Consider the following 26,120-nt stretch of genomic DNA (forward strand, 5'->3'; position numbering starts at 1 on the left):
AGAAGAACTCAATCACACAGGTAGCTGCACCGAAAGATTCGTCTTTAATTCTGATGGGTTGCCACCACATACTGCTAGGTGTCACTGGTGGATTTTGAGAGCAATTAGAATGATATTGATGATCGATCATTCTAATTGACTGAATCAGAAGAGTTCTGATCCATCGAAAGGAATTTCGATGATGTCGATGATGAGATCACGACATGTCTCATTACCATACGGAATTGAACCTAACTGGATCACACAAACAAGGGTTAGGGTCTGAATGTCATCAATTGGGCTAACCTAATTGATTTGGATAAGATCCAATTAGGTTCAAGAAAATCGTGCTAGCACACGATTGAGCCTAACTTTCTCCTCGTATAATCTTTTCTGTCTCTACTGAGCCAAATGTGATTTGACTCATCCAGAAAACCTTAGAAAGGTTTCTCTCAGTCTAAATGAAGCTTGTCCAGCTCAGAAAAGGCTTGTCTTAATTCATGAGATGAATTTAAGACAACACCTGCTAATTCCTAGCACCTGTCAATTTCATTTTAGGATATCTGTCAAAAGTTGACATATGGGTCTTAAACTGAAAAGGGCTCATTGAAGGATTTTTGTGGAGTGTCCACAAACCAAGCCACATCAAATTGGACGCCATAATTATGGTGTGAGCCCAATTGGATTAAAGTGGGCGCCCCAAGTAGATAAAGATTAGAGAGTCTTGATCAATTTAAACTCTTGGGCGCCACCTCTATTTGTGCTTATCCAATGTTGGCGCCATCTTTTGGAGATAAGGTGGGGTTCTTATCTGATATGATCAGATGACATCACTCCAATCAGAATTTTTCATAATTTATTGAAATTTTCTGATTGGTTGAATGATGTGGCACTGCGCAGCATACATGGTCTATATAAACCCTGCTGCGCCTAGGGTTTCGAGGTAGAAGTTGTTTTATGTACAAAACCCAAAAGCTGCAGCCCCCTCCCCTCTTCTCCACGTCCCCCCTGCTCTCCTTCCTCCCCTCTTCACGTCCAAAGAGTTGGACGTCCATCTGGCAAAGATCCAAGGCATGGTGACGCCTGGACAGAAGGCTGCAGGACATCTTCGACAGACTGCTGCTCCAGCTTCAGAAGGAGTTCTGAAGCACTTCCAAATCAGATTTAGATCTGATTTTTGGAGCGTAGATTCGCAAGGAGAAGACATTCCAGATCCTGCCCGAGTGGATACCGATAGAGGTCAGGCGCTTGCGTGGCTACATCAGAACCTCGGGCTGTGCAGAGATCATCTACAGGGTAATCAGATTACCCTTGAGGTATTTCTTCTTTCATCATAGTTTTAGATTTAATTTTAGATTTGAAATATCAGATAATAAGATTAGATCTTGAGATTTAGATCTGAAATACATGTAGGATAAAAAAATTTTAAATTTATTCCACCCCAGATTTGGTGAAACCTGGAAGATCCTACGAGGAAAAGCGGTTTTCCTCCTTCAACTGGTATCAGAGCCAGATTGTTGGCTCTATTTCAGATCTAATTTAGATCTAATTTTAATTTTTATTTATCTGATATTAAAGATTTCAGATGTCACATCAGATGTGATAGGATCTGAAATCAAAATATTTAAAAATTAAATCTAAAAAGATCTAACATGCATAAGATGCATGACTAGACTAGGATTAGTTGAATCCATGAATAGTCTTAAGTCTTATATTTTAATGAGATTAAAATATGAATTAAATCTAATTTATTCTCTATTTTTCTGATGTTATAAGTATTATAATCAGATCAGAAAATAGAAAATAAAATTTTAGTTTTTCCATAAAATTGATCTGCTGCATGCCTAAACTAGTTGTAGAATTGTTCTAGTAACTTGTCTAGAATAGATTTAATTTTGAATAGTTCAATTTAAATCTTATTTTTCAGATATTACATGTGATATATCAGATCTGAAAGCATATTAATTAGATTGATTTTTGATACATGAGATATATGCAAAGCATATATTAGTTAGATCTTAAATTGTATATGTGATATGTTAATTTAGATCTAACTAGTTTTGTAGTCAAATTTATATTTCTGATTAAGGTGTTCCTCATGGCCGTCCGATCATAAGAACAAAGTAGGATTTTAAGACCCTCTCTTCCCATTCAATGGGGTGTTCATATGACATGTAGGGGTGCCGTGCGTTCATCCTTAGATCAAAAATCAAAACTTACTTTTCTACAAAACCTTAGATCCTGAAACCCTAGGATTTATTTTACATGCTTTGTTTATGAACCCAAACTTAATTAATGAATTAAGCTTATGAAATTAAGTTAGGTCTAAAATTGAGAATTTCAGATCTAAGACATTTTCATAAAATTGAGTTCGGACTTGGATAGCTCAATTAGGTCTAGCAGTTGATCAAACCGAATCAAGAGTTGATTAGGTAGGATCATGAAAGCTAATAATTGACTAGCCTAATAGGATTAAGTCTGGATCAAAGTCGAATCACATTTAGATGTGACTCGATCAAGTTAAAACCTAATTTGGCTCAGTGGTTAGAGCCTGAATTGCAGGCTAACCCAATTAGTTCTGGTTCGACAATTTGGTGTCTAAGGTAAGTTGGGCAGATGCGACCGACTGGTTTTTAATTGGAAGCTACTCGACTCGAATGCGTTCTTATCGAGTTAATGGCATATCCCTTCCACCGGTCTCACTTACCTGGCCATATGTGTAGACTCAGTTCTGATTAGAGGTGGCTAACAATTCGAGCTAACCAATGCCACTAGGTTAGTCATAATTGTTATGACTATGTCAAGTCAAGTTTAATGAGACCTAAATCAAATCTCCCTAAGAAAATATTGAGTCTAGGTCTTCCACCATTGTGGATGTGCGGATCCTTCCCGGGGTTGATTGTTCTCGGCTGGTTACAGTGGCTCAGTTGCACCGGAAAGACGCAACCATGTCCATTAGGCATTGGATGCTACGAATTAGAGGATGGATTGGGCTCAATATTTCGGATATGGTGAGGGATCCAATCAGGAATCTAATTCGTGCAAATGGTGGGTCTGACTTGACTAAGGATTGAAGCGATATCCCGGGCACGGTGAGCTTCATGAATTAGAGACCAAATTTTGGGTGCACCATGATTAAAGAATCATTAGACAAGAGTTGTCCACTCATCGGTTGACCCACCACCAATAACTGTTAGGTGAGGTGGTGAGCCAGTCGGTGAGACCGCACCACCCATTAAAAATCACTGATCACGAAAATTTTCACATCTCTACCAAGGGAGTGTAAGGATCTGAGAAAATAGTGGGAGCCTAATTTGTTTAAAAATAAAATCCCTAAACAAATTGATTAAGTCTGATTACAAAATCTAACTAGAAATTTTTGACTCTCTACAGGAAACATGTCTGCCTCAAACCCCCTGACCAAAATATTAGACACCCACAGATTGACTGGACCCAATTTCAAAGACTGGTTGAGGAACTACAGAATTGTTCTGGGTTCCGAAAAATTGACTCATGTCTTGGACCAAGACCCACCTGCCATGCCAGCACGTCCGACTGCTGAACAAAGAGCATCTCTGAAAAAATGGACGGATGATGATAACAAAGCAAGGTACTACATGTTGGATGCAATGTCTGATGACTTGCAGCGCCAACATGAGAACATTTTGACTACCCGCCAAATATTGGCTCACCTGCAAAAGTTGTTTGGTGAACAGAGTCGCGTGGCCAAGTATCAAGTCTGTCAAAGACTTTTTAAGGCCAAGATGCGTGATGGGCAGTCAGTCCAAGATCATTGTTTGACAATGATCAAGGATCTTGAGGAGCTTGAGAAGCTAGGTATCATCTTAGACAAGGATTTTCAGATTGATGTGATCCTTCAGTCCTTATCCTTGTCCGATGCATATGGTCAGTTCATCATGAACTTTCATATGCATAAGATGTAGTGTACCTTGGCCGAGTTAATGAACATGCTGGTTACGGCTGAGCTTTCTATGAAGAGTTCAAAAGGCTCAGTTCTTACTATGGAGCGGACTTCTTCCAAGAGAAAGTCTTTTGGAAAGAAAAAAAAGTCTGCGAAGAAGCAGAAGGTGGATGGCAAGAAGAAGAAGACAGAACTGAAGAAGAAGACTGCTGATAAGGAAAAATATTTCCACTGCCAATCAGACGGCCATTGGAAGCAGAACTGTCCTCAGTACCTGGCCACCCTGAAGAATAAGAAGGATGGTCCTTCTGGAGGTATGCTCATTTTAGAGTCTAATCTTACGGTTTCTTCTGCATCCAGTTGGGTGCTTGACTCTGGTTCTAGTGCTCATTTGTGCACTTCTATGCAAGATCTTGAGGAGAGCAGGAGGCTATGGGATGGGAAGATGATCCTATGCGTCGGGAACGGAGCAAGAGTTGCTGCTGTGGCCGTAGGAACCTACCCTCTGCGATACCGTTAGGATTAGATTTATTTCTTAGAGATTGTTATTATGTACCTGCAGCAAGCAGGAATTTGATTTCTGTTTCATGTTTAGCACAAGAAAGCTAGTGATTAGCTTTCATAAGGACCATTGTAATATTTTTTATGAAAATAATAAAGTTGCAGATGGTTTTCTTATTAACGGTCTCTATCAGCTACACATTGATGTATCTGTATTCAATATTGAGCAAAATGTGAATGCCATAGGAATTAAAAGGCCTAGAGATAGTCTAAATGATAAGTGTCTGTGGCACCTAAGGCTAGGTCATATAGCGAAAGATAGAGTTAACAAATTGGAGAAATTCGGACTATTGAGTCTGTTGGGTATAAAATACCCTCGACCGAAGTTCTCGACGGGATTGACCTTCGCATGTCTCTTCCGACTTTCTACTGCTGTTGGTGAACTCCCATCGCTCCGCCCGGACTCCTACGGGAGCCGGGCTCCGTCCACGACTCCAACCGCAAGGACTCCGTCCGGACTCCTACGGGAGCCGGGCTCCATCACCAACTTCAACTGCTGGTAAGCTCCGTCCAGACTCCTACGGGAGCCGGACTTCGCACCTGACTTTAATTGCAGGAAGACTCCACCCGAACTCCTACGGGAGCAGGGCTCCGTCCACGACTCCAACCGCAAGGACTCCGCCCGGACTCCTACGGGAGCCGAACTTCGCACCTGACTTTAATCGCAGGAAGACTCCGCCCGGACTCCTACGGGAGCCGGGCTCCGTCCACGACTCCAACCGCAAGGAGGACTCCGTCCGGACTCCTACGGGAGCCGGGCTCCATCACCAACTTCAACTGCTGGTAAGCTCCGTCCGAACTCCTACGGGAGCCGGACTTCGCACCTGACTTTAATTGCAGGAAGACTCCGCCCGGACTCCTACGGGAGCTGGGCTCCGTCCACGACTCCAACCGCAAGGAGGACTACGCCCAGACTCCTACGGGAGTCGGGCTCCGTCACCAACTTCAACTGCTGGTAAGCTCCGTCCGGACTCCTACGGGAGCCGGACTTCGCACCTGACTTTAATTGCAGGAAGACTCCGCCCGAACTCCTACGGGAGCCGGGCTCCGTCCACGACTCCAACCGCAAGGAGGACTCCGCCCGAACTCCTACGGGAGCCGGGCTCCATCACCAACTTCAACTGCTGGTAAGCTCCGTCCGGACTCCTACGGGAGCCGGACTTCGCACCTGACTTTAATTGCAGGAAGACTCCGCCCGGACTCCTACGGAAGCCGGGCTCCGTCCACGACTCCAACCGCAAGGAGGACTCCGCCCGAACTCCTACGGGAGTCGGGCTCCGTCACCAACTTCAACTGCTGGTAAACTCCGTCCGGACTCCTACGGGAGCCGGACTTCGCACCTGACTTTAATTGCAGGAAGACTGGCCCGGACTCCTACGGGAGCCGGACTCCGTCCACGACTCCAACCGCAAGGAGGACTCCGTCCGGACTCCTACGGGAGCCGGGCTCCGTCACCAACTTCAACTGCTGGTAAGCTCCGTCCGGACTCCTACGGGAGCCGGAACTTCGCACCTGACTTTAATTGCAAGAAGACTCCGCCCAGACTCCTACGGGAGCCGGGCTCCGTCCACGACTCCTTGCAAGGAGGACTCCGCCCGAACTCCTACGAGAGCCGGACTCCGTCACCAACTTCAACTGCTGGTAAGCTCCGTCCGAACTCCTACGAGAGTCGGACTTCGCACCTGACTTTAATTGCAGGAAGACTCCGCCCGGACTCCTACGGGAGCCGGGCTCCGTCCACGACTTCTATCGCAAGTAGACTCCACCCGAACTTTTACGGAAGCCAGACTCCGTCTTCTATTCCGACTGCGGGAAGACCTCGTCCAAACTCCTACGGGTACCGGACCTCGCTACCGACTCCAACCGAACTTCGACCGACAAGTCTGGACCCCCTGGCAGGCCACAATAACGGACAACACTGCTCCACTCCCTGCGGCGGACCCTACGCAGCTCCATTACTCCCTGGCAGGCCGTATTAACGGCCACGATTCTGCTCCTCCCTGCGGCGGATTCTGTGCGATTCCACCACTCCCCGACGAGTCACGACAGCGGACGCCGCTCCACTCCCCGTAACTGATTCCACGTGGCGAGCCACGGCGATAGCCACGATCCCACTCCACTACCCACGGCGATAGCCACAATCCCACTCCACTACCCTCCGCAATAAATTCCTTCTGACTCTGGACGGCCCAGGGCCAGACGGTTACAGGCGTCGCTATCAATTTGTTGCCCCCTCCATCTATAAAAGGAGAACCCCAGATACGTTATCTATAAGCTCTCGTCTTTACCTAGAAACTCTGCTAAAATTTCCGTTCGAGCACTCCATTCTTGTTGAGGCAGAGAACTGACTTGAGCGTCGGAGGGTCTTGCCGGAACAACCCCACCTCCGGTTTAGACTTCTTTTGCAGGTTCCGGCGGTGACCGCGACTCCCTCGACTCTAGCTTCTCCGGCACAAGCAGATTTTTGCACCAACAGAATTGGCGCTAGAAAGAGGGCTGTCTTCGCAGTATCCTTGTTCTTAAAGAAGCGCTCAACGAAACCGCCTCTGGTTATCTTCTCCGACATTCGCTCCTCCCTCCCACTGGATCCGCGCCCAATGTCTTCTCGTGAAGCATCCACGCGGCGACCCACGGCCCCCGCCGCCACGTCTCGGGCCCCGGTCTCGCCTCTATTTTCCCGGGCCCTGCATCCTCCGGCAATGGTCGCCGGCATGGAGTGGTCGGACAATCGGCCTCCGACGGATTTTGCCAACACCATCTCGGGAGGATCCCGGCAGGAAGCAACCAACGTACCGACCGTACCCCCCAAGCGGCAAAAGATTGAAGAGCCCCTAATCTTTACTGAAGAAGACGCTCAGGGAGTCCAATTCTCTCATAACGACGCGGTCGTAGTTTCCATGAATATAGCAAATTACGATGTTCGTCGCATTCTGATCGACAATGAAAGCTCGACCGACATCTTGTTCTACAATGCCTTTTCAAGAATATCCATCCTTGACGGCCATTTGAGACCGATTAGCTCCCCTCTGGTAGGGTTTATCGGTGACACTGTTCCGACGGAAGGAATAATAACTTTGACTGTGGCCGCAGGTCGATATCCAAGGCAATCCAGGGCTCTGGTGAATTTCCTGATGGTGAAGGCGCCGTCAGCCTACAATGCAATCCTCGGCCGACCTGGCCTCAACGCTCTCCGAGCCGTCGTATCAACTTACCATTTGAAGTTGAAATTCCCAACTTGCCAGGGGATCGGAGAGGTCCGGGGAGACCAAGCCCTGGCCAGGCACTGCTACAACATAGCCTTGCAAAGAAGCGACCAATCTGACCCCTGTCCCGTTGATGGATTTGATGCTCGCGATGACCTCACCGAAGAAAGGGGCGCCCCAATTGAAGATCTGGTACCAATCCCTTTGAATGACGGGAACGCGAAACATGTAGCGATGATCGGCTCCAACCTGGGGGAGGAGGTGCGGACGCGCCTCATTGATTTTCTACGAAGGAATGCGGACGTTTTCGCCTAGGTTCCAGCAGACATGCCGGGAATTGACACGGAAGTCATGGAGCATCGCCTGGCCGTCGATCCAAAGCATCGACCGACGAAAGAAAAAATCCGAGGTCACGCACCGGAAAGGCAGAAGGCGATAGCCGAGGAAGTGGACAAGCTCCTTAAAGCCGGATTCATTAAGTCAATTATCCTGATTGGATTTCCAACGTTGTCCTAGTCAAAAAAGCAAACGGCAAGTGGAGGATGTGCATAAATTTCAAAAAGCTGAATAAGGCTTGTCCAAAGGACAGTTACCCCCTTCCCAGAATCGATCAACTGGTGGACGCGACCTCGGGCCATGAGCTCCTCACCTTCATGGATGCGTTCTCCGACTATAATCAAATCAGAATGGCGTCGGAAGACGAAGAAAAGACAGCTTTCATCACCAATCGTGGCCTTTACTGTTACAGGGTCATGCCTTTCGGCCTCAAAAACGCGGGCGCGACCTACCAACGGTTGGTGAACAAAATCTTCAAGGAACAGATCGGCCGTAACATGGAGGTCTACGTGGATGATATGCTCGTAAAAAGCAAATCTTCCAGAGATCACGTCGCCGACCTCGAGGAGACCCTCGACGCTCTCCGAAAATATAGAATGAAGCTGAACCCAACTAAATACGCTTTCGGAGTAACCTCGGGAAAGTTCCTGGGCTTCATGGTGTCGGGGCGCCGGATCGAGGCCAATCCAGAGAAAATTCGCGCCATCCAGGAGATGGCCGCCCCAAAGTCGATAAAAAAGGTTCAGCGCCTCACGGGAAGGATAGCGGCCCTGAATCGCTTCGTCGCAAGGTCGGCCGAACGGTGCTTACCCTTCTTTCAAACCCTCAAGCAGCCGAAGAGCTTCTGTTGGACCACTGAGTGCCAACAGGCGTTCGAAGAACTAAGGAGCTACCTCGGCTCACCCCCGCTGTTGGCAAAGCCGGAGCCTGGGGAGGAACTATTTTTATACCTGGCGGTCTCTCCCATGGCTCTCGCGGCCGTCTTTGTCAAAGAAGAAGCGAAAGTCCAACGGCCAATCTACTACGTCAACCGCGCGTTGAGGGACGCCGAGACCAGGTACACCAAATTAGAAAAACTGACTTACGTCTTGTTGATTGCAGCCCGGAGGCTCCGACCCTACTTTCAAGGGCACACCGTGACGCTGCTCACCGATCAACCGATCAAAGCGATTGTGCACTGGACGGACGCCTCTGGGAGGATGGCAAAGTGGGCGATCGAGCTCACAGAATTCGACATCAACTTTCGACCCAGGCCAGCAGTGAAAGCCCAAATACTGGCAGATTTCATAGTGGAGTGTACTATCCCAGAAGAAGCTGAACCTGAACAGAGCGAAATTGACGACTTGAAGTCCCAACCGAACTCCCCCAAAGAGGAAGTGGATCCCTCTGATCGCTTTTGGGCCCTCTATGTGGACGGATCTTCCAACATGTCAGGCGCAGGCGCAGGCCTGATCTTGGTCAGTCCGGAGGGAATCGTCGCGGAGTACGCTCTGCGTTTTGAGTTCCCCGCAACAAACAATGGAGCGGAATATGAAGCTCTGATCGCAGGACTAAGGATCGCCAAAAAGCTGGGAATAGATCAGCTCCGGGTCCACAGCGACTCTCAACTAGTAGTGGGACAAGTCAGCGGAAGTTACGAAGCGTGGGAGGACAGTATGGCCAAATACCTTGAAAGAGTAAAGGAGCTCGTCCCCGCCTTTAGCAGCTTCAACATCAGACAGATCCCAGGTTGGAAAATACCAGGGCTGACCTTCTCTCCAAGCTGGCAACGCTGGCTCCGGCCGAACTGCCCAAAGGCGTTCTCTTTGAAGTTCTAAAGTGCCCGAGTACAGAAGAGTCGCGGTCCGTGATGGAAATTGACCACGAGCCCAGCTGGATCGACCCACTGATAATCTATCTCAGAGATGGAGTTCTCCCCCAAGATGCGAAAAAAGCTCGGAAGCTCCGAAACCAAGCCTCCCAATACATCCTTTATGAGGGCAAATTGTACAAGAGATCATACTCCTTGCCCCTCTTAAAATGTCTCCGGCCTTCGGAAGCTGACTACGCCTTGTGGGAAGTACATGAAGGAATCTGCGGAAACCATTTGGGGGCTAGATCTTTATCCCACAAGTTGCTCCGCCAAGGATATTACTGGCCGACAATGCATCATGATTCGATTGAATATGTCAGAAGTGTGATCGATGCCAGAGATATGCTAACGTCCAGAGACAGCCCGCCACCGAGCTCACACCCTTGAGTGCCCCATGGCCTTTTGCGCAATGGGGGATGGACATCCTTGGCCCCTTTCCTATGGCGTCTGGGCAGAGGAAGTTCCTCCTTGTAGCGATCGGCTACTTCACCAAATGGGTTGAAGCCGAACCACTAGCAAAAATCACAGAAGCAAAAGTGCAAGATTTCATCTGGAAGTCGATCGTGTGTAGGTTCGGTCTGCCTAGAACCCTAATCACTGATAATGGACGGCAATTCGCGGGAACGAAATTCGCCGAATTCTGTGAAGATCTAAATATCTCCCACAACTTCACATCGGTAGCCCATCCCCAGGCGAACGGCGAAGCTGAGGTGACTAACAGAACCCTTTTGCAGGGGATTAAGACAAGGCTCGAAAAGGCGAAGGAAACTTGGGCGGACGAACTTTATCATGTGCTGTGGGCGTATCGAACTACCCAGAGGCTGCCCACAGGGGAGACCCCTTTGCTTTAGCCTTTGGTACGGAGGCCGTCATCCCAATCGAGCTTAAACTCCCATCCGCACGAGTCGTGACATTCGACGAACATCAAAATTCGCAAGGTCTTAAAGCCAACCTCGACCTGCTGGAAGAAAGACGGGAGATAGCTCAGGTTCGAATGGCAGCCTACAGATAGAAAGTCGCTCGCTATTACAACTCTCGGGTCAGGAACAAAGTCTTTAGAGCAGGAGATCTAATGCTTCGACGAGCCGCTGTCTCGCAACCTCAGGATCGAGGGAAGCTCGCCCCTAACTGGGAAGGCCCATATGAGGTCAAAGTAGTTCGGCCCGGAACTTATTATCTTAAGGAGCTCGGAGGAGCCGACCTCCCGCGACCATGGAGCTCGAAGAACTTACGAATGTACTACCAATAACTTCATTTTAACTAAAAGTTGTATATCTACATGTCTTTGGCACTATCCTACATCTACAGGACAATCCAAATAGATTGTATCAGAAGCAAGAGAGGGACCTCGTCTCGGAAAAGTCGAAGGCCCGGTTCCCTTTAGACCGGATGGGGGGAGAGGCCCTGCAACGCCCATATCGCCCCCACAGCCCTGTTAGGGACAGGAGGAGAACCTCGCCCTAACTTGAGCAAAGTCGAAGGCCCGGTTTCCTTTAGACCGGATGGGGGGAGAGGCCCTGCAACGCCCATATGCGCCCCCACAGCCCTGTTAGGGATAGGAGGAGAACCTCGCCCTAACTTGAGCAAAGTCGAAGGTCCGGTTCCCTTTAGACCGGACGGGGGGAGAGGCCCTGCGACGCCCATATGCGCCCCCACAGCCCTGTTAGGGACAGGAGGAGAACCTCGCCCTAACTTGAGCAAAGTCGAAGGCCCGGTGCCCCTTAGACCGGATGGGGGGAGGAGCCCAACGACGCCCTAGTATGTCCCAACAGCCGTGTCAGGGACAAGAGGCGAACCTCGCCCTAACCAGAGCTGAATCTTGTTACGACAGAAACAGGGAAAGAACCCCACCCCGACGTCAATTAAGGTCTGGTCATTCGAGACCAAATAAAAAAAAATAAAAAAAAATAAAAAAAAAGGGGGGGACCTTCCCCAGCGGCCCCTTCGCGATAAAACTTCATCCGGACTCCTATGGGGGCCGAGCTTCGTCCTCGACTTCGAATGCTGGTAAGCTCCGCCCAGACTCCCACGGGAGCCAGACCTCGCCCCGACTCCACCCGCGAGAGCCGAACCCCCGCAGCCCCACAAAAAGAAAAAAGAAGAGAAGGGAATACAACAATAACAACGGCAAAAGAAAAAGTTCGGCAGACAACGATTCGACGCAAAGTACGAACAAGGTAACAAAATCACCTTCTCATTTTTCGACTAACAAGATGTACGTTACAAGATCCGGAGGGCCAGAAAAGAATACATTATTACAAGGCTCGAGAACACGGCTGGGAAGGTATACACCGGAGGCCACTTCAAGCTGCAAACTTCTCTTCCCGTTTCTGTCCTTCCCAGCCGTATTTTCCAGTGCGTGTGACAAGCCTATCGGCTCTCGCCCCCGCCTTGTTTCGCTCCACCTCCGAAATCCCAACCCTAGGGGGAAAAGGATGGGATAGATTCTAGGGGGCAGTAAGGGCAACGGCAGCGACGACGAAGACCTGTTTCAAGAAGAACCGGAGTTACCCCGGAGGCAGCAATGGCGCCAGAGATATGCGCCATCACCGAATGCTCCATGACAACCACCGTCCTAAGTGTTCCGGCAAGGTCGGCATGCACTACTTCCACCGTCCCCGCAACAAGTTTTACTGCCCCACCGTCGGCGCCGACCGCTTCTGGTCCATCGGCCCCGACGACATCAAGGATTCCGCCACAGCTTGTGACGACAGCTCTGCCCTCTTGACCGGTGTCACCCCGTCTTGCTACTCCGAAATTCTCAGGCAGAACGCCTTCACCAGTTGTCCCCGTTATTAAACCCCTGTTATTGAAGGAATTCTCCCTCGAGCCCCCTTTGAGGCGACGGAAACCTTCAGCGACCGCTCGATGACCGGAGAACTCGCAGACTGCTGTTCTCCTCCTTGCGCTCTTCCAAGCCCGGGGCATCCTCTTGAGGTTGGCCTCCGGGGCGGAGGCCCTGGCCGGGGAACCCCTTAGAGAGGAATCGGGGGGCTGGAGACGGCAGAGAGACGGTAAAGACCAGCGTGGAGGACGCTCGGAATCGGCAGGGGCACCGATGGAGTGGCTGGGTAGCTAAGCTCTCGGACGAAAGAAAGGTGTCGTCCTTTAGGCGAAGTAAAGCCCCCGGAGGAAGGGTGGGGGGTTTAAATAGGCAACGGAGCCTGGCGCAATTATGATGGCAGGTGCCCCTAGGCCAACCAATGCCCACCACGTGTCCCACTCGCCGCGACCTAGAGTTGACCGTTCGCAAACTATCATGGCACGACGCTTGGGATCATGTCCCGGTGGGAGTTCCGAAAAGACTCTTTGGGTCGTCCTAATCGGAAAAAGGGCTCCGGCATGCGCGCATTAAATGCCAACATATCTGAGGACGGTTGCGCGTGGGCGTCGGGGGGAGAACTTCGGCTGCGACGACCTCTCTGTACTTCCTTCATTTGAAATTCAAACTCGGAAGTAGGGGGACTGGTGTTGGGTATAAAATACCCTCGACCGAAGTTCTCGGCGGGATTGACCCTCGCATGTCTCTTCCGACTTTCTACTGCTGTTGGTGAACTCCCATCACTCCGCCCGAACTCCTACGGGAGCCGGGCTCCGTCCACGACTCCAACCGCAAGGAGGACTCCGCCCGGACTCCTACGGGAGCCGGGCTCCATCACCAACTTCAACTGCTGGTAAGCTCCGTCCGGACTCCTACGGGAGCCGGACTTCGCACCTGACTTTAATTGCAGGAAGACTCCGCCCGAACTCCTACGGGAGTCGGACTCCGTCCACGACTCCAACCGCAAGGAGGACTCCGCCCGGACTCCTACGGGAGCCGGGCTCCGTCACCAACTTCAACTGCTGGTAAGCTCCGTCCGGACTCCTACGGGAGCCGAACTTCGCACCTGACTTTAATCGCAGGAAGACTCCGCCCGAACTCCTACGGGAGCCGGGCTCCGTCCACGACTCCAACCGCAAGGAGGACTCCGCCCGGACTCCTACGGGAGCCGGGCTCCGTCACCAACTTCAACTGCTGGTAAGCTCCGTCCGGACTCCTACGGGAGCCGGACTTCGCACCTGACTTTAATTGCAGAAAGACTCCGCCCGGACTCCTACGGGAGTCGGGCTCCATCCACGACTCCAACCGCAAGGAGGACTCTGCCCGAACACCTACGGGAGCCGGGCTCCGTCACCACTTCAACTGCTGGTAAGCTCCATCCGGACTCCTACGGGAGCCGAACTTCGCACCTGACTTTAATTACAGGAAGACTCCGCCCAGACTCCTACAGGAGCCGGGCTCCGTCCACGACTCCAACCGCAAGGACTCTGCCCGGACTCCTACGGGAGCCGGGCTCCGTCACCAACTTCAACTGCTGGTAAGCTCCGTCCGGACTCCTACGGGAGTCGGACTTCGCATCTGACTTTAATTGCAGGAAGACTCCGCCCGGACTCCTACGGGAGCCGGACTCCGTCCATGACTCCAACCGCAAGGACTCCGCCCGGACTCCTATGGGAGCCGGGCTCCGTCACCAACTTCAACTGCTGGTAAGCTCCGTCCGGACTCCTACGGGAGCCGAACTTCGCACCTGACTTTAATTGCAGGAAGACTCCGCCCGGACTCTTATGGGAGTCGGGCTCCGTCCACGACTCCAACCGCAAGGAGGACTCCGCCCGAACTCCTACGGGAGCCGGGTTCCGTCACCAACTTCAACTGCTGGTAAGCTCCGTCCGGACTCCTACGGGAGCCGGACTTCGCACCTGACTTTAATTGCAGGAAGACTCCGCCCGGACTCCTACGGGAGCCGAGCTCCGTCCACGACTTCTACCGCAAGTAGATTCCGCCCGGACTTTTACGGAAGCCAGACTCCATCTTCTATTCCGACTGCGGGAAGACCTCGTCCAAACTCCTACGGGTACCGGACCTCGCTACCGACTCCAACCGAACTTCGGACGACAAGTCTGGACCCCCTGGCAGGCCACAATAATGGACAACACTGCTCCACTCCCTGCGGCGGACCCTACGCAGCTCCATTACTCCCTGGCAGGCCGTATTAACGGCCACGATTCTGCTCCACTCCCTGCGGCGGATTCTGTGCGATTCCACCACTCCCCGACGAGTCACGACAGCGGACGCCGCTCCACTCCCCGTAATTGATTCCACGTGGCAAGCCACGGCGATAGCCACGATCCCACTCCACTACCCTCCGCAATAAATTCCTTCTGACTCTGGGCGGCCCAGGGCCAGACGGTTACAGACGTCGCTATCAATTTGTTGCCCCCTCCGTCTATAAAAGGGGAACCCCAGATACGTTATTCTATAAGCTCTCGTCTTTACCTAGAAACTCTGCTAAAATTTTCGTTCGAGCACTCCATTCTTGTTGAGGCAGAGAACTGACTTGAGCGTCGGAGGATCTTGCCGGAGCAACCCCACCTCCGGTTTAGACTTCTTTTGCAGGTCCCGACGGTGACCGCGACTCCCTCGACTCTAGCTTCTCCGGCGCAAGCGGATTTTTGCACCAACAGAGTCCGTTGACTTCCGAGTCATATCCAGTTTGTGAATCATGCCTTCAAGGCAAAATGACCAAGCTTCCTTTTGTGAGACATGGGGAAAGGGCCACAGACCTACTTGCCCTAGTACATACGGATGTGTGCGGCCCATTTGATGTGCCAGCTAAAGGAAACTACATCTACTTCATTACCTTTACCGATGATATGTCTAGGTATGGGTATGTATTTCTAATGAAACACAAGTCTGAAGCTTTTGAAAGGTTCAAAGAATTCAGACATGAGGTAGAAAAACAAACAGGAAAGCCCATTAAAGTTCTTCGATCAGATCGAGGAGGTAAATACCTTAGTCGGGAGTTCCTAGACTATTTTAAGGACAATGGCATAGTCTCTCAATGGACTCCACCTGAAACACCTCAACTCAATGGAATTTCAAAACGGAGAAACCGGACCCTATTAGATATGGTCCGTTCCATGATGAGCTTCACAGACCTCCCCGAATTTCTTTGGGGACATTGTCTCATGACATCAATTTATGTATTGAATAAGGTTCCCTCTAAAATCGTTCCTACCACACCATATGAGATATGGCATGATAAGAAGCCAAATCTGAATCATCTCAGAATTTGGGATTGTTCGGCTCATGTCAAGAGACAGCAGATGGACAAATTAGAGTTCAGATCTTTTAGAGCTCGATTCATAGGATATCCTAAAGAGTCATTAGGATACTATTTTTATATTCCGGAAGACCACAATGTGATTGTGAGTCGAAATGCTATTTTTCTTGAAAAACAGTTTATTCAAGATGGTGGCATCGGAAGAATAATTAAGCTCAAGGAGAATGTCTCCCAAGAGCAACGAGCTAAAGAACCTGAGGAACCAAATCAATCAGAACCAGTCTTAACACAACCTCTTCCATCTCGTAGATCGACTAGGATTTCCCGTCCTCCTGAAAGGTACTTAGGTACTATACAAGAGGATGTAGAGGAAATGTTCCTCACGGGAAATGAGGTTCATGGTGATGATCCCAAAACCTATGACGAGGCGATATCAGATATCGTCTCTGAGAAATGGTTAGAGGCAATGAGATCAGAAATTGACTCGATGCACTCAAACCAAGTCTGAACCTTGGTAGATCCACCTGAAGGTATTGTACCTATTGGGTGTAAATGGATCTTTAAGAGAAAGATAGGTGCAGATGGGAATGTGGAGACATTCAAGGCTAGGCTCGTAGCGAAAGGTTATAGTCAGCGCGAAAGCATTGACTATCAGGATACCTTCTCGCCCGTAGCCATGCTAAAATCCATCCGCACATTGCTTGCTATTGCAGCCTATTTCGATTATGAAATATGGCAGATGGACGTGAAAACAGCGTTCTTAAATGGATATCTTGAGGAAGATATCTATATGGAACAGCCGCTTAATTTCACATCCAGTGATGATGATCACAGGATCTGCAAGCTGCAAAGATCCATTTATGGACTTAAGCAAGCATCTCGGAGTTGGAATACTCGTTTCAATGATGTCATCAAAACGTTTGGTTTCATCAAGAACGAGGAGGAATCATGTGTGTTCAAAAAGGTCAGTGGGAGCACAGTTGTCATCCTCGTATTGTACGTAGATGATATCCTCCTAATTAGGAACGACATTCCCATGTTGATCTCAGTCAAAGTATGGTTGTCTAAGAAGTTCTCTATGAAAGATCTAGGAGAGGCATCCTTTATACTGAGTATTAAGGTTTATAGAGATAGACCAAATAGGATGCTCGGACTTTCACAGAAGATGTACATAGAGGAGGTGCTAAAAAGGTTTAGCATGGAAAACTCCAAAAGAGGTTTAGCATCTTTTAGACATGGCATTCATCTCTCCAAGAAGATATGCCCTAGCACACCTGAGGAGATTGAACGCATGAGCAAGATCCCTTATGCTTCGGCAATAGGGAGCCTCATGTATGCCATGCTATGTACACGACCTGATATAGCCCATACTGAGTGTCACAAGCAGATATCAGTCGAATCCAGACGAAGAATACTGGACTTCTGTGAAATATATCCTTAAGTACTTGAGAAGGACTAAGGATATGTTTCTAGTCTTTGGGAATGGAGAACTCCAGATTCAGAGATATACAGACTCAGACTTTATGTCTGATATAGATGATCGAAAGTCGACATCTGAAAGTTTGTTCATTTGCAATGGTGGTGCAGTCAGCTGGAAGAGTTCCAAGCAGACGGTGATTGCTGATTCCACTATGGAGGCAGAGTATATTGCTGCATCGGAAGCTACGAAGGAGGCATTCTGGTACAAGAAATTTGCCGCAGAGCTTGGAGTGATGTCATCGGATGCCATACCTCTTTACTGCGACAATAATGACACCATAGCCCTAGCTAAGGAGCCAAGGTCTCACCAGAAGTCCAAACACATCGAGCGGTGATTCCATCTGATCCGTGATTACATCGAAAAAGGTTATGTCGAGGTCAAGAGAGTCGACTCCACAGACAATGTGACAGACCCACTGACAAAGCCATTAAGCCAGCAGAAAATCGAAACCCACCTTGAGAAGATGGGACTTAGATATGTAGCCAATTGGCATTAGGTCAAGTGGGAGTTTGTTAGATGTGTGCCCTAGATGCCAGATCGGCTAACACATTCCTGTACAGATCTAAGGGCAAATTTGTAATTTTGACTATAAATGAATAAAAGGATTATTCTTCTATCACATTGTATACATTGTGTATGCGATACATCCTTTGAGTTTGTAGGAATGTAAATTCATATTTTCAAGAGTTGAAAATTTAAAGCATGAATTTACATAACTCATAAACAGCTCCTGACCATAGGATCATCACGAGGATGGTGATCGATCCGAAAGATTGGTGTACGATCGCTTCCTTAGGATAGATGTGTCTTGAGTCTACGGTGTGGAGACACCAGAGTGAGAGTACAGATATTCATTGAGAATGAGAGTACTGAGCGTGACCATATCAAGCAGTCATAAGGAAGTCTACCTTCTCGTCGATGACTAGCTCAATGCTGCAATTGTGTCTAGTTCTTTGACCTGAGGTGCATCAATAGTTCACCTTGAGTGTGTTATAGTTTGACTACATCATAACTCGATCACCTAGCCATTCGAAACCCTGAGGTATATGTTGGCTGTAGCATATTCATTGTAGAAATTAGGTCGCACCAAGATGGGATCTATCAACCTCGATAGATGAGAGTAGTCCTATGATAATTGAAAGATCGAATCCTTAAGCCCATGGCCATGACAGAGTGAAAAAAATGGAAAAGAGTTTTCTATTAAGATTTCACATCGGACTCGGATCGATCGATTGATTCATATGACTGATGTTGGGTTTGATGAGTTCATCTTAACCCTAATTCAGTCGGGACTCATGATAGAACTCAATCACACAGGTAGCTGCACCGAGAGATTCGTCTTCAATTCTGATGGGTTGCCACCATATACTGTTAGGTGTCACTGGTGAATTTTGGGAGCAATTAAAATGATATTGATGATCGATCACTCTAATTGTCTGAATCAGAAGAGTTCTGATCCATCGAAAGGAATTTCGATGATGTCGATGATGAGATCACAACATGTCTCATTACCATATGGAATTGAACCTAACTGGATCACACAAACAAGGGTTAGGGTCTGAATGTCATCAATTGGGCTAACCCAATTGATTTGGATAAGATCCAATTAGGTTCGAGGGAATCGTGCTAGCACACGATTGAGCCTAACTTTCTCCTCATGTAATCTTTTCTGCCTTTACTGAGCCAAATGTGATTTGACTCATCCAGAGAACCTTAGGAAGGTTTCTCTCAGTCTAAATGAAGCTTGTCCAGCTCAGAAAAGACTTGTCTTAATTCATGAGATGAATTTAAGACAACACCTGCTAATTCCTAGCACCTGCCAATTTCATTTTAGGACATCTGTCAAAAGTTGACATATGGGTCTTAAACTAAAGAGGGCTCATTGGAGGATTTTTGTGGAGTGTCCACAAGCCAAGCCACATCAAATTGGACGCCATAATCAGATTATGGTGTGAACCCAATTGGATTAAAGTGGGCGCCCCAAGTGGATAAGGATTGGAGAGTCTTGATCAATTTAAACTCTTGGACACCACCTCTATTTGTGCTTATCCAATGTTGGCGCCATCTTTTGGAGATAAGGTGGGGTTCTTATCTAATATGATCAGATGACATCGCTTCACCAATCAGAATTTTTCCAGAATTTATTGAAATTTTTTGATTGGTTGAATGATGTGGCACTACGCAGCATACAGGGTCTATATAAACCCTGCTGCGCCTAGGGTTTCGAGGTAGAAGTTGTTTTATGCACAAAACCCAAAAGCTGCCGCCCCCTCCCCTCTTCTCCACGTCCTCCCTGCTCTCCTTCCTCCCCTCTTCACGTCCAAAGAGTTGGACGTCCATCTGGCAAAGATCCAAGGCATGGTGACGCCTGGAACAGAAGGCTGCAGGACATCTTCGACAGGCTGCTGCTCCAGCTTCAGAAGGAGTTCTGAAGCACTTCCAAATCAGATTTAGATCTGATTTTTGGAGCGTAGATTCGCGAGGAGAAGACGTTCTAGATGCTACCCGAGTGGATACCGATAGAGGCCAGACGCTTGCGTGGCTACATCAGAACCTCGGACTGTGCAGAGATCATCTACAGGGTAATCAGATTACCCTTGAGGTATTTCTTCTTTCATCATAGTTTTAGATTTAATTTTAGATTTGAAATATCAGATAATAAGATTAGATCTAAAGATTTAGATCTGAACTACATGTAGGATAAAAAATTTTTAAATTTATTCCGCCCCAGATTTGGTGAAATCTGGAAGATCCTACGAGGAAAAACAGTTTTCCTCCTTCAGATAGATGGAATTGCAAAGTGTAGCTTGTGATGGAACATCGAAACCAACAAGTTTAACACAACTCAACAAAAGGTCCACTAATGCATTATAGGCACTATATCTCTATGCTGAATCATGTTGCTAATGTGTGACTAAGGCAGACTTGAAAGGGAAGGCCTTTGATGAGCATGAGCCCGAGTCAACCAATCCTGATAGTACATCTAACATGTCCCATCCATCTCCATATCAATTAGAATAAGACTCTAGTTTAGGATTCTCTCATTAATTGGATCAAGAAAATTCAGGATTGATTGCAGAAAAGGTTAGGCTAGAGAATTTGCCTAGATATTAGGATAGGGCTAGCTTAGGTCAAGCAAGAGCTGGCCTAGGCTGACCAAAGCCACTTGAGTAGGATCCAAATGGGAGTTGACCAACCGATGCCCCTCCAAAAGAAGCACCGCTAGCGGTTCCCTTCTAGAAGAAGACGGCAGCCTTCCTACAGAGCCGAAGCCCCTCTTGTAGCCCTCATGGACTAAATCCAAACAAGACTTCATAGAAAAGGGATGGCCAAGATAGGTAGCTGCCCAGCTCATCTAGCTTATCTCCTACCTTTCCTAGTCCATGTCCTAATAGGACTCTTGAAGAGAAGGGGCACCACCCTCCTTTGTAAAAATGGAGTCGTCCCATTGTCTCGGGCATCCCAAGGAAACAGCCCATGCTGCACATACAATGAGAAAGGCACATAAAGGATGGGTGCTCCTCCAATCACAAGAGAGAGAGGCAAGCTTATAAGACAAGTCTCTCCAACAAAATATTCCCTTGGCCTGTAGTTCTAGGAGATTAGTGCCTAACAAAGTGTTGAAGGATATGCACATCGACTGAGGCGACTACAGGGAGCAAATTTGATAAAGTCATATTCTTTCATGATCTAAGTGTCTCCAAGGAATGTAAAGATCAACTCCAAAATCATCATCATGGGTGGGTATATTTCATTCTAACCCTTATGTGTGTGCTTCTTTTTGTGGTAATATCATGAGTCTTAATATTCTGCTGTAAGTCATTGATGATCCCTAGGATTCCATCTGAAGTTAGGGCTCAGTATTCATTACTCAATTCATGTGCTTACTCAGACCGGACAACCAAGCAACTGCAGATTGATGACTCTGTCAGGAAGGACGAGAGGACTATGATAAAGACTGCCATCATCGATGGTGGTTGCTATGAATGGGTAATAATGACAAATGGCCACATATGGGCTCTTTTCTACACAAAGATGCAGCAACCAAGCAGTAGATTATTGGTGCAACAGGTGAGAAAAAGGCTTCACCATACTTTGTACACCATAGAGGATAGATGGGATTTACATATGGGAAAGGAGTTGCATCTGGCAGGTACAACATGATGGAACAACATAGCTTAATCCTTAGTGTTTGGCATTTCTTACATCTTAATGATCGTAAATTTTGTCCTCCATTATGCAGCCTACTACTTGAATCCAAAAGTACCCATACAATGACAACGCAAGCCCTGACTAGGAGCTACTATGGGAACTTAGGACAGTGGTGCAACAACTGTCGACAAATCTAAGCTTGGTGATGGAAACAATCAATGAGGTAATAAACTAAATAGTACATTATATTTCATGTTTACTAGACGTGAACACCGAGTCTATACTATCTAATCAGGGAAGAAGTTCCTTGAGAGGCACGTAAGTTTCAGAGAACTCAGAGCTCAACAACGTCAGCAGGTAGAATTAAAAAATTGCTCAAATGAGTCCTTCTTTCATTGTTCATGAAGATTTAATATACTTAAGTTTTATGTGATCCTGAATTATCTGGATTGAAGGGAGTGGTCAATCCAGTAGAGCATCAATGCACCTAATTTGAGGTAGACTGCTATCCAAGTCTTCTAGCAAACCGCCTTGTCTGGTAGATGCAAATATAACTGGAGTACCTTTGCCCTAATCCATAGCAAGGTGAAAAACTGCTGGACAAGCAAAAGGCTACATGACTTAGTATTCGGACATTATAAACAAGGCTGAGACAAAGGTACTTGAATCAGGTCAAGAAGAAAAGGCACAAAGACCCATTGGCAATTGACTTTGTTCATGATGATGATCCTATGATTGGATCGATTGTAGATTAGCGGCTTGAGATGAGCCCATGCTAGAATGAGCCAAGGGACCCCCTACAACCAATCAGAACCATTTAGAGGAAGGTGAGTGTGTGTGATCTGGATGGATGGGCAGAGGAGAATATTTCACCCACCATGACCGAGATAGGAGTCAAATGATTCTGATTGGTGATTTAATTGGGAAATGTTTGGGTCACGGTGCAGTGAATAGGCCTCCAAGATCGATCGGTCCAATAGAAACATTTACAGGAAGGTGGGTGTATGTGATCTGGATGGATGGGCAGAGGAGAATATTTCACCCACCATGACCGAGATAGGAGTCAAAAAATTCTGATTAGTGATTTAATTGTGAAATGTTTGGGTCACGTTACAATGCATAGGCCTCCAAGATCGAATGGTCCAATAGAAAAGCATCGGTTGTCAATTTGGTTAAGGTAGGTGAGAGCATACCTGTCTGGGAAGATGACAAAATACACCTCGAAGATTTTTTCTTGTCTAGATCATCTTGCAACACCAGGTACAATGATAATGACAATTCTAATGATGGCTTTGGAGATCAGAGTGAATAGGATAATCACTCTAGAGTTGGTGATGGTTATTTACTCTAAGAGGCTTGGTGCATTCATTGATGAGGCAAATTTGACACATGCCATGCAGGATCAAGACCACAGAGCTTGCACAACTTCCAAACATGATAGGAAGATGTCCTACAGAAGGAGAGGATTCAAGGGTGGTGCAATTCAAGGCAAAAAGAATCATGGTTATGAGAATAGATACATAAAGAGATGGAAGAATCAATTGTGAGAAGCAATATCCAAGAGTTGGTATGCATGCAGGTACACTAGAAGTTGGGTTCACGAAAAAAAATTTGAAAGGAGGTGAAAGGAGAAGTAATATTAGGGTACTTGAGAGCGGTTACATCGATTGAAGGAAGTGGAGATTTTGATAGATCTACTAATGTATCAAATATCTATGGTGGACAGCAAATCTTACCATATGTCAGAGGCAGATCTCCTAGTGCATCGGATAGTCAGAGCGGACATTGTACTCCATCCATACATCTTCCACTAAGCTCATCTAGGACTTCCAACTCTGCACAGTACCCTCCTACATATATGGGTATAGCAAAGGGTCCAAGTGCATTGCTTCCTCCTATTACATTGAGCAAGGCCAAGCTCTTGTGACTACTACACATACATGCAAACATAGTATCAAAAAGCATAGCCTACTCACGATCAGACATCATATGATCAGCAGCGAAGGGTACAACATCCAAGATGGTATAATATCCAAGGTCCAGACCACAAAATCAAGATCTGGATCTCCACAAGGGCCATAAGCATAATATTGTAATATATATACACATATATACATATATATATATATACACACACATATATATATACATATACATATACGTATGCGTATATGTATACGTATACATACATACATACATATATACATATATATATATATATATATATATATATATATATATATATATATATATGTATGTATGTATGTATGTATCTGTATATGTACATATACATATGTACATATACATATATATATGTATACATATACATATACATATACATATATACATATACATATACACACATATATATACATATACATATACGTATGCGTATATGTATACGTATACATACATACATACATATATATATATACATATATATATATATATATATATTGTTGAGTATAAAATACCCCCCAGCCGAAGTTCATGACGGGAATGACCCTCCGGGGATTCTACCGACTCCCAACCTTCGGCGGCATCTCTCCGAACTTCTCTCGGCTGAGCCCCCGCAACACTCCCAAGTTTTGCCGACGGATAAACCCCCACCAGCGTTGACCAGATTCTTCACAACAGACGGACTCCTACGGGAGCCGGACTTCGCCGACTTCGACAGCGTGAGGACTCCGTCCGGACTCCTACGGGAGCCGGACTTCGCCCCCGACGTCAATTGCAAGTGGACTTCGCCCAGACTCCTACGGGAGCCAAATCTCGTCTCCGACGCCGGCTACGGGAAGACTCCGCCCGGACTCCTACGGGAGCCGGACTTCGTCCCCGACTTCGACTGCTGGTAAACTTCATCCGGACTCCTACGGGAGCCAGATTTCGCCCCTGACTTTAATTGCAGGAAGACTTCGCCCAGACTCCTACGGGAGCCGGACCTCGTCCCCAACTCCGGCTGCAGGAAGACTTCGTCAGGACTCCTACGGGAGCCAGATCTCGTCTCCGACTCCGGCTACGGGAAGACTCCGCCCGGACTCCTACGGGAGCCGGGCTTCGTCCCCGACTTCGACTGCTGGTAAACTTCATCCGGACTCCTACGGGAGCCGAACTTCACCCCTGACTTTAATTGCAAGTAGACTTTGCCCAGACTCCTACGGGAGCCAGATCTCGTCTCCGACTCCGGCTACGGAAAGACTCCGCCCAGACTCCTACGGGAGCCAAACTTCGCCCCTGACTTTAATTGCAGAAAGACTTCGCCCGGACTCCTACGGGAGCCGGACCTCGTCCCCAACTCCAGCTGCAGGAAGACTCCGTCCGGACTCCTACGGGAGCCGGACTTCGCCCTCGACTTTAAATGCAGGTAGACTCCGTCCGGACTCCTACGAGAGCCGAACTTCGCCCTCGACTTTGATTGCAGGTAGACTCCGTCCGGACTCCCACGGGAGCCGGACTTCGTCCCCGACTTCAACCGCAAGAAGACTTCGCCCGGACTCCTACAGGAGCCAGATCTCGTCTCCGACTCCGTCTGCGGGAAGACTCCGTCCGGACTCCCACGGGAGCCGGACCTCATCTCCGACTTCGACTGAAGGAAGACTTCGTCCGAACTCCTACGGGAGCTGGACTCCGAGCTCCTCTCAGACGAGTAGCTAGCCACCTCTTTCCGCCAGACACTCCAGCCGAACTTCGACCGACAGGCCTGGACCCCCTGGCAGGCTGCAGCAACAGCCACGACTCTGCTCCACTTCCTGCAACAGATTCCGCACGGCTCCATCACTCCCTGGCAGGCCGCAGTAACGGCCACGACACTGCTCCACTTCCTGCGACGGATTCCGCGTGGCTCCATCACTCCCTGGCAGATCGTCATAATGACCACGATTCTACTCCACTTCCTGCGACGGATACCGCGCGATTCCTCCACCCCCCGGCAAGTCGCGACAACGGACGACGTTCCACTCCCCGCAACAGACTCCACGTGGCATGTCCCAGCGGTGGCCACGATCCCACTCCACTACTCTTCGCAACAAACTCCTGACCCTGGACAGTCCACTGCCAGATGGTTACAGACATCGCTATCAGTCTGTTGCCCCCTCCGCCTATAAAAGGGGGATCCCAGATACGTTATTCTCTAGGCTCAAAATTCTATCCCAAAACTCTGCTAAAATTTCCGTTCGAGCACTCCATTCTTATTGAGGCAGAGAACTGACTTGAGCGTCGGAGGGTCTTGCCGGAGCAACCCCAACTCCGATTTAGACTTCTTTTGCAGGTCCCGACGGCGACCGCGGCTCCCTCGACTTCAGCTTCTCTGGCGCAAGCGGATTTTTGCACCAACAGGATTGGCGCTAGAGGAAGGACCTGTGTCTTCGCAGTACCCTTGTTCTTAAAGGAGCGCTCAACGGGACCGCCTCCGGTCATCTCCTCCGACATTCACTTCTTTCCCCACTAGGTCTTCGCCCAATGCCTCCCCGCAAGGCATCCACACGGCGATCCACGGCCTCCGCGGCCAGATCTCAGGCTCCGACCTCACCTC

General features: G+C 48.3%; 1 protein-coding gene across 1 annotated transcript in view; it reads right to left on the minus strand.

The window, feature by feature from the left end:
* The window catches only part of LOC105036222 (co-chaperone protein p23-2), a 61,036-nt gene that overhangs the window by 21,028 nt on the left and 13,888 nt on the right, over positions 1-26,120 (minus strand). The window lies entirely within an intron of this gene.

The sequence above is a fragment of the Elaeis guineensis genome, chromosome 6 (assembly GCF_000442705.2).
Source record: "Elaeis guineensis isolate ETL-2024a chromosome 6, EG11, whole genome shotgun sequence".
Classification (NCBI taxonomy): domain Eukaryota; kingdom Viridiplantae; phylum Streptophyta; class Magnoliopsida; order Arecales; family Arecaceae; genus Elaeis; species Elaeis guineensis.